Below are 9,830 nucleotides of genomic sequence, written 5' to 3'. Positions count from 1 at the left end.
TGTAAACATGTCTGTAGGATTTTCACTTGTATGTACCTTTCTTAGCTTTAGCTGTCCCTCTTCCAAAAGAGTGCGTATGAAGTGATATCTCACCTCAATGTGCTTTGTTCTTGAACGAAAGGTTGAGTTCTTCGCAAGATGGATAGCGCTTTGGCTATCACTGTACCAGACACAATTGTCTTGTTTGAATCCAAGCTCTTTCTAAGAATCTGTGAAGCCATAGAATTTCTTTGCTTGCCTCCGTCATTGCTACATACTCTGCTTCCGTGGTAGAAAGTGAAACCACTTTCTGCAGCTTTGAAGCCCAGCTTACTGCTGTGCCTCCAACCGTGAACACATAGCCAATAGTGCTCCTTCGAGTATCTTTGTCACTTGCCATATCTGCATCAACATACCTTTCTAGAAAAATATCAGTTCCTCCAAAACACAAAGCATTTGTTGTTGTCCCTTTTAGATACCTAAGTATCCACTTCACAGCTTGCCAATGCTCTTTACCTGGGTTGTCCATGAACCTACTCACAACTCCCACTACATGTGCAATGTCTGGCCTTGTCCAGACCATAGCATACATTAGAGAACCTACTGTTGCAGCATATGGAACTTTAGACATATAGGCTATCTCCTCTTGTGTCTTTGGACACATATCTTTCGTTAGTTTAAAATGACCAGCCAAAGGTGTAGAAACTGTTTTTGCATTTTGCATTGCAAACCTTTCTAGTACTTTCTTGATGTAATCTTCTTGAGATAGCTTTATTGTCTTCTTTGTCCTGTCCCTTGATATTTTCATACCAAGTATCCTCTTTGCAGCACCTAAATCTTTAATTGAAAAAGATTTAGACAGCTCCTCTTTTAGGTCTCATTTGGTTGACGTTGTTGCACATTGTCACCGTTTGCAGTCCTTGAGTCTTCACCGTCCTTAAGCTCCATGTACTCATCACCTGTTTCTTTTGTTTGTTTTCTTTCCAAGTAATCTTTGTACATATTTTGTTCGTTAAAATACATCCCTACTCCTTAAGATTTTACCATCTTCAGGATTCCATAGGCGATACTCAAAGTCACCTTCTCCATATCCAATGAAGAAACACTTTTTAGACTTTGCATCTAGCTTTGATTTTAGACTTCTATCTATGTGCATGAAAGCCTCACACCCAAACACTTTGAGAAATGCAAAATTCACCGGTTTACGTGTCCATGCCTCTTCTGAAACACCCCCATCCAATGCCGTTGAGGGTGACCGATTGATTAAGTACACAGACGTACTTACAGCTTCCGCCCAAAGCTCAAGCGATAGGCCTGCATGTAGCCGCATGCTTCGTGCTCGCTCCATGATTGTCCTGTTTATCCTTTCCGAAATCCCATTTTGTTAAGGTGTCCTTGGGGTTGTCCTTTGCCTCCGAATGCCATTGCTAGCACAAAAGATTTCAAAAGCTTGGTTGCAATATTCGCCTCCATTGTCGGATCTGAGGCATTTAACCTTGGTACCTGTTTCATTCTCCACAAAGGCTTTCCACCTTTTAAATATGGAAAATACATCGGATTTATTCTTCATGACATACACCCATGTTTTTCTAGTCGCATCGTCTATGAATGTTACATAGTACAATGACCCACCAAGTGATGGTGTACTTGCAGGACCCCAAACATCAGAATGAACCAACTCAAGTTTTTTTATTTTTTCTTTCATTTCCTGATTTTTGATATTTTACCCTCTTTTGTTTACCATAAACACAATCTTCACATAACTCTAAGTCCACTTCTTTCAAACCTGGTAGAAGTTTCTTTGTTTGAAGGATTTGCATTCCTTTGGCACTCATATGCCCAAGTCGATAGTGCCACACCGCACTGTCAACTTCTGTAGTTGTTGCACAAGCTGAAGGTTGCGTGCTAACAGTACACAAGTAAAGTGTACCAATTTTTTCTCCCTTGGCAACCACCAAAGATCCCTTTGAGATCTTCCACCTTTTGTTTCCAAATGCAATGTTGTGACCTTCATCATCCAATTGTCCTGTAGAGATCAAATTTTTGCGAAGAGAAGGAACATGCCTAACATCTTTAAGCTTCCATTCATTTCCGTTAGCAGTTTTGACAGAAACTGTACCTTTGTCGACAATCTCACAAACTGCTACAGACAGAAGCGTCGCGAGCCCTGCAATATAGCAAAAACAATATACTACAAGCCATGAAACGAACAAATATGCATACCTCGAATCACACAGCGCATAATCCAAGATGTACACGAACAGGGAGAGACAAAGAGTAAGACAGTGCACGTGTAAGCGCACCTCCTAGAGTGAAGTGCTACGTCGGCACGGCGAGAGATAAGAGAAGAGAAGAGAAGAACAGACACGAGCACTGGGTGCAATCTCCCCCCGTGCAAGAGTGACCATTTCCCTCTTGCACGTATTTCATTTATAGATTTCTTGAATGGTCAAATTGGTTACAAACTGGCCGGCCGGTCATAAATGGCCAAAGCTCATAAAGAGCACTTGAATAATAAAATGTACAATATACATATATATCCATTCACATAGGCCTAGCTCGGTCTAGTCTTTTCCACCTGTCAGCTGCAATAGATCATAAAATATCATTTCTATAACGCAAACTTCATCATCTTCCAAGTATACATACCCAAAATTACCTTTGGTGTAGTCTTGGAAATGTTGCTTGTGTGGTGTCGCATGGAACGAAGCCCTGGAATCTACTATCCAGAAATTAGACACATTGTCTAATGAGAGAATTAGAGCATCTTGCTCTACTTTACCTGCCACATTGGCCTATGATGTTGGCTTGTTGTCTTGAGACTCTGCCTCCTTATTCTTCTTGGACCAGCAATCCTTCTTGACGTGGCCCTTCTTGCCGCAATTCCAACATTCAAGAACTGACTTTGTGCGTGACTTGCTCCGCCTTGAGCGATCACGACCCTTTTGGTTTTTGAACCTTTCCTTAGGCCTTCCTCTTGTTTCCACTGATAGTGCAACACTTGATGGTTCTCATGTGCTTCTCCTTCGTATTTCCTCGCTTAGGAGAACACCCACAACATCATCAAACTTAAGAGTATTTGTGCCAGAAATAGAATTACTTACAGCCATCACAAGGCTGTCCCAACTATCCGGTAGAGATGATAGTATAAGGAGAGCTCGCACTTCGTCATCGAAATTGATTTTCACCGATCGAAGTTGACTTATGTTTGTGTTAAAGTCATTTAGGTGTTCTGACAACTGAACCATTCTCTGTCATCTTTAGATTGAACAAGCGCTTCATAAGAAATACCTTATTGGATGCCGATGGTTTCTCGTAGAAGTCGTCAAGTGACTTCATCAAGTCCTCCGTGGTCTTCATCTCTGAAACATTGAAGGCCACCGTTGACGCCAAGCTTAATCGGATTGTTCCCAGTGCCTTTCGATCAAGGACAATCCATGCTTCATCTGCCATTGTTGCGGGCTTCTTCGCAAGACCGCCTAGTGGCAAATAGAGGTCCTTGTGGTAGAGATAGTTTTCAATCTGCATCTTCCAATGTTGGTAGTTTTTTCCGTTGAACTTCTCAATCTTGAGCTTACCTTCCTCCGCCATAACTCCCACTCAATTCAAGGAATCCTTTCCTTGAGATAATTTAGCTACGAGCAAACCTTGCTCTGATACCAGTTGTTAGGAAATAAGATGTAGCTAAATAGATAATTGAGTAGATTACTTAATGGAGAGAGACAAGTTTACATACACGAGATTATAGAGTAGAGAGAGAGAGAGAGAGAGAGTACACACAATATACGTGGTTCACCCAATGTGGGCTACGTAGCGTCCACGGGAAAGCAGCCACTCAATGGCTTTAGTACTTCAAAACAAGAAGTAGTTTACAAAGGGATTATACCCTTAATGGAGCTCCCGCCTTGCTTCACTCTCACCACCTCACACTCACCTTGTTGCATCAACTTCACACACTATGAAATGTGTGTAGAACTGGCCTCCTTTTATAGGCCAAAAGGACTGCCCTCTCTTATGAGAGGCAGCCATGTGTAGCCGCCCTTGTTCGAATAAGTCCAAATCGGACCCTCCAATCTGCCCATGTGTAGACAAATCCGCTTTTGAATTCGGCCACCAGCCCCACCGGCCATTGACTTTCGACCACTGGCCACCGACCAACCGACGGTTGTTTTCTGACCACTTTCCAGCCAACCGACCGGCCATAATATTCCGACAAAAAGGAATATTTCGACGAGGGGAAAAAAAGTCTCGGGGGCTTCTGCCCCAGAGGCCACTAAAGTTGCCCCTGATTTTTGGCCGTGAAAATTTTGGTTTCCGGCGAGTGATTTTCCTTTACGCACGATGGCTTCTCCTCATACTGGGGGCCTTACAAATGTGCGCTTTTACCACAGAAAATTACAAGGGTAAATCAGACTCCATACTTAACAAGTCCATCCCCAAGCAACTGCAGAAATAGATAGCGAGGCTCATCGGCAATGCCCCCACAACCAGCAGAATCTACTACCCGAAGATCTTCTCGGGCGAGAAGGCCCTGGTGTTGCTGGAGGAGGCGCTTCATCAACTCAGCGAGGTAAGCCCTACATAACCTTACCTGCTTCTCAGATTCAAAAGAAACAGAAGGACCTTGAGGAGAGAGCCTTAATAGGTTTGTTAGTCGGACCAAGACCTCTTGTAGACATTCTTAGGAATTGGATCCGAACACAATGGTGTCCGTTGTCTGCAGAAGTGGAAACTATCAGGCTCTTCCTAAGGGGCACTGTCTATTTGTGTTTAATCATGCAGAAATGGCCCTTTTCTGTACTCAATCACTTCATTAGGTCATCCCCCCTCAGTCTGTTTCCTTGGCATAAAGATTTCAATCCTGAACGATCAACAGTGGTTAACTATCTAGTATGGGGGGAATTCCCAAATCTACCTATCAACTATCGGGGGATCTTTGGGGAAACTTCTCAAGGGAAGACAGAAGACCAACTATGTACCGTCTTGGCATCCGCACATCTTAATAGAAATGGACATTTCAGTTGACCTCCCCACGGCTATAGACATCCACACAAATGACGGGAAGTTATTTGAACAGGAGATTACTTATAAATATCTTCCTAATGCTTGTTTTCATTGCGGAATAAATCTCATTACGTAAAAATTTGTGTGATCGAGTTCCCCACTGCCCCTCAGCCTAACCCAATAGGGAAAAAAGACCGAGGTCGGGATGAAAATTCGAACAAGTTCACCACGATGTCTCACGCTAGAGGAAAAAATGTGTCACACAATCCAAAGAAGAACAAGGAAAAACCTGGCAACCAAACAGATGTTCAATTATGGCCCCACTAACTGGTTCTGATGACAATGATTTTCCAAGAATCTGAGGTCTCAGAATCAAATGCAGAAGAATCTCTTCCTACGGAATTAGAATCTCATGTAAACAAGATGGATGAGGACACCCTCATTGACTTGAATTTAGCCTCTCCTCAACCAGACCTCAGTAACAAAGAAAATGTCCCTCCCTCTCCCTCACCAATGCCGATGGAGATTCAAAAGGACAACAAACGGGCACACGAACAAGTTGGACAGAAGGCTAACAAGTCCTAGCACGTAAAACCAAAAAAAGATAAGAGTTCTCAGAGATGAAAGCCCTAACTTGGAATATTAAGGGTCTCACAGATCCATTCAAATCTCACAAGATCAAGTCTTGGGTCATGGCCAATCCGGTATATATTATTTCATTGCAAGGAATAAAGGTCTTTAGGGAGGATCTCTCCAAACGATCTCAGGAAATCTTGTCATCTCTCAGGTGGTTCTCCTCTTCCCATCAAAGAGGATCAGGGGGAACCGTAGTAGGCATCCCTGCTAACTGGCTCTCTCCTAACCCATTTGTCCTCTCATGGAAGCACTGGAATGCTATCAATATTTCCTCTTTGGTAATTTGCACTATTGTCTCGGTATATGTTGTTGGCTCCACGGCCCAAAGAACCCGTATATGGGATGAAATATCTAGCTTAAGGGGGATGTCATTCTAATGGGGGACTTCAACATGGTGGAGTCTTTTTTGGACAGATTCCTAGGCAAAGGGGTGGTCATTAATGGCATTGAGAAAATCGCTTGGGACAGACTTAAAGAGAACTTAGACTTATGGGATAGTGGGGAGATAGGAATATTCTCTTGGCATAATTACTCCAGAGGAAATACGGCCAGACTTGATCACATCTATATCTCCCTGCCTTTCGCTAACTCGTTCAATCGAATCAAAAGTAGGGTTAAATTTAACTCTTGCCTCTCAGATCACTACTCAATGGTGACAGTCATTGACCAAAAAGCAGAGAAGATTAGGAACCAGTGGTTTCACACGGACCCCTCTCTCTTCAAACTACCCATGGTTCAGGAAGCCATAGGAAGGGTCTTGCAGTCACATTTCTCAGGTTCAGCTAGTCCTAGCAGCCTGGTCTACAGCGTTAAGAGAAACACAACAACTACTATCTAAGTTCAACAGAGAAGTTTCTTTGATTCTCAGGAAGAGAATGTTACCATATACATGTGGTAGTGATGTGTGTGAGCACACTAGGACCACCGGGGCATTTTTTCCCTCTTTAGGAGGTTTTTTTCCCCGAGCATTGTATATACGCCCATCACTCTAGGGCTATCTATCTTTTCCATTGCATACTAAGTAGCACACTCTCTATTGTGTGCCTTGAGCTTCCTTCATCTTCTCCAAGATGTGTGCGTTTCTCTACAACCCTAATTCCAACAATTGGTATCAGAGCAGGTTCCGTCCTCCCGAGCTTAGTCGCCAGCTGCTCCAGTACACGCCTGCTCACTTTCTCCGATTTCAGTGAGCTTTGGCAAGCGTTCGTAGGTCGACAAAATTTTTGGGTAAGCTCGTAGAGCTTAGTCTGCTCAGATTTTTGATTCGGGCTCATTTCGGCCTCCGTTTCCACTACAGGCAGTATTGCACAGGCTATTTTGTCATTTTGTGCAGAGTTTCTGTCAATGCCGTTTTTTGCATAACAGGTGCCTTATAGTCTTCTACGGTTTGTGCTATATAGCACGTGCTGTTCCTGCTCCATTTCTCCGATTTTCGAGCAGTTTTCACATCAGGTGCAACATTTACCATGGCTGACAACAACACAGATGTCTTCAAGATGTTTGCTGCTGAGGATAGGTTGGATGGGGACAGTTACCCTTTGTGGGCTTATATGATGCAACACGTTCTTATGTCAAAGGGCGTTTGGAATATTGTGCAAGGCATTGATGTATGTCCTGGTTTTGAGGATGTAGGCAATGTTGAGGATGTTGCAGGTCTCACTGCAAGGATTGCGGGTATTAGAGTTGTTTTGCCTACGGCAGAACAAGCTCGTTGGGATGTAAAGGATGTGCAGGCTCATGCATTGATTGTGTTTTCTGTGAAGCGCACCATTGTTCATCACATTCGTTCAGCAAAATCTGCAAAACATGCTTGGGATATTCTAGCACGTCTTTATGCAAGCCGCAATGAGGCTAAAATTGCTTTGTTGCGTAAAGAGCTAGAGTCGAAGATTATGCATGAGGAAGATGATATGGACACTTTCCTTGCTAGTGTCAAGGATATCAATGAGCAACTTATTTCTGCAGGTGAAGTCGTTTCAAACAGTTCCCTTGTGAAGACTGTTCTTGATGCCTTACCAGATTTTTACGAGACTATTGCTAGTACTTGGAGACTTATGACCCAAGGAAATCCAGAAGTTGTCAAGTTTGATGCATTATGCAAATTGCTGTTGCAAGAGTCATTTTCCAGAAAAAACAGAACTAGACAGCGTGCAGTCGAGCAGGCTTTTATTGCTTCTCAAAGAAAGGGTGGTAACAGCAATGCAACCACTTCTTATGGTTCTGCTCGAGTGGCAAAACTTCTTTTCCTAATGCTTCTACTGGCAGCACTTCGTCTGGAAATTCTCGTGATAAGGGCAAAAAGAAGATGCGTTGCCATTATTGTAAAGCTAATGATCACTTGATCAAGCAGTGTCCTAAGTTGAGGGCCAAAGAGGCTAAAAATAAAGAGGGTGGTTCAACTGCAAATGCTGGTTCCACTGCAAATGCAGCCATTGTTGAGTCTTTTGTAAAAGGAGACTATGTTGCTGATGTTGATGCAGAATGGGCTTTTAGCGCAAAGTGCACTTACAATCATGTTGTCCATGATGCATGCTTGTCAGTTGCTACAAATTCACATGTGTGGTATTTCGACAATGGTGCTACAAAGCACATTACCTCACATCGTGAATTGTTTACCTCTCTCAAGTCTATCCCTCATGAGAATTCAGTCACTTGTGCCAACAATGCCTCTTATCCGGTTCAAGGAGTTGGAAAGATTGTGCATACTGCTGCAAATGGCAGTTCCTTCACACTTGTTGATGCACTTATTGTACCTGGGATCAAGAAGAATCTCTTGTCTGTATCCGCACTTGCTAGACTTGGACTTGTAGTCAAATTTGTGGATGACAGATGTACAGTTCATGATCTCAGTTTTGGTGATGAAATTGTTGCATCTGGCCTTTTGTGTCGTGAGCTGTATAAGCTCACTTTGTATGACAAGTGTGGATAAAATTTTGCAAATGATGTTGCAGATTCAAGGGCTATTTCAGATGCAAAACTTTGGCATGCACGTTTTGGTCATCTGAATTTTGCCAATTTGCTACGTTTGCAGAAATCTGATATGGTTGCTTCTTTGCCGCCTGTTGAGCAAAACATGTTTGTGAAGGCTGTATTTTGGGTAAGATGCAGCGTTCTACGTTTCCAAAGGATGGTTCAATTCAGGCCACATGCAGTTGCAACTTGTGCATAGTGATGTTTGTGGGCCCATGCAAACTCCGTCCTTGGGCAACTACCTGTACTTTGTGACTTTCATTGATGATTACTCCAGGCAAGCATGGGTATTTCCACTTAAAGCGAAGTCCGAAGTTTTTATGTGCTTCAAACAATTTCTGGCTATGGGTGAAAATGTCTCGAAATGTACTATGGGCACCCTCTGTTCCGATCGAGGAGGGGAGTATATGATGTCTCATGAATTTAATGCATTTCTGGCTAGTCGTGGGATAAAACACCAATGTATAGTGCCTTATACAGCTCGGCAAATGGTGTTGCTGAGAGGAAAAACAAGTCACTAATGGAAATGGCACGATGTATGGTCAAAAGTCAAGCTTTGCCGTATTCTTTTTGTCTTGAGGCCATCATGTGTGCCACTTATGTGCTTAATAGGTGTCCTACAAAAGCTTTGCAGTCTATTACTCCATATGAAGCATGGCATGATAGAAAGCCTTCTATTGAGCACATGCGTGTTTTTGGTTGTTTGGCATATGCTTTGGTGCCACAAACACAACGCATAAAATTGGATGATAAGGCTATCAAATGTATTTTTGTTGGTTATAGTGCTGAAAGCAAAGGTTACATGTTGTATCATCCGCAAACAAAACGTATTCCGGTTTCACAGGATGTAGTGTTTGTGGAAGATTCTGTTCAGCCCTTGCTGTCATGTACTATAGAAAATAATGTAAGCTCACAGGACATTTATGACACTTTGTTGCCTCTTTTCAGTGGTGGAAATACGAATGTAAGTTCCAATGAGGCAAATGTACAGCCTATGGGGGTTTCTGAAAATGTTATAAATCAGCCTATTACTGATGCAGATGTACATGATGTACTTGATGAGGAAAGGGCTGAAAATGATCAGGCTAGAGGTAAAATGGTTGGTGCACACTTTGCCTGATAGTAAATTGGATGCACCTTTGTCTAGTCGTACTCGTTTAGGCTCTCGCCATGCATCTTATGCATCAAATTGTTATGCTTTGGAAGTGTCTAGCTTACATGATGTTGAGGAGCCTCTGTCT

Source organism: Adiantum capillus-veneris, chromosome 21, assembly GCF_014529385.1.
Source record: "Adiantum capillus-veneris isolate H3 chromosome 21, ASM1452938v2, whole genome shotgun sequence".
NCBI classification, from domain to species: Eukaryota; Viridiplantae; Streptophyta; class Polypodiopsida; order Polypodiales; family Pteridaceae; genus Adiantum; species Adiantum capillus-veneris.
The sequence above is the reverse complement of the archived record's forward strand: the minus strand, read 5'-3'. Positions refer to the sequence as shown.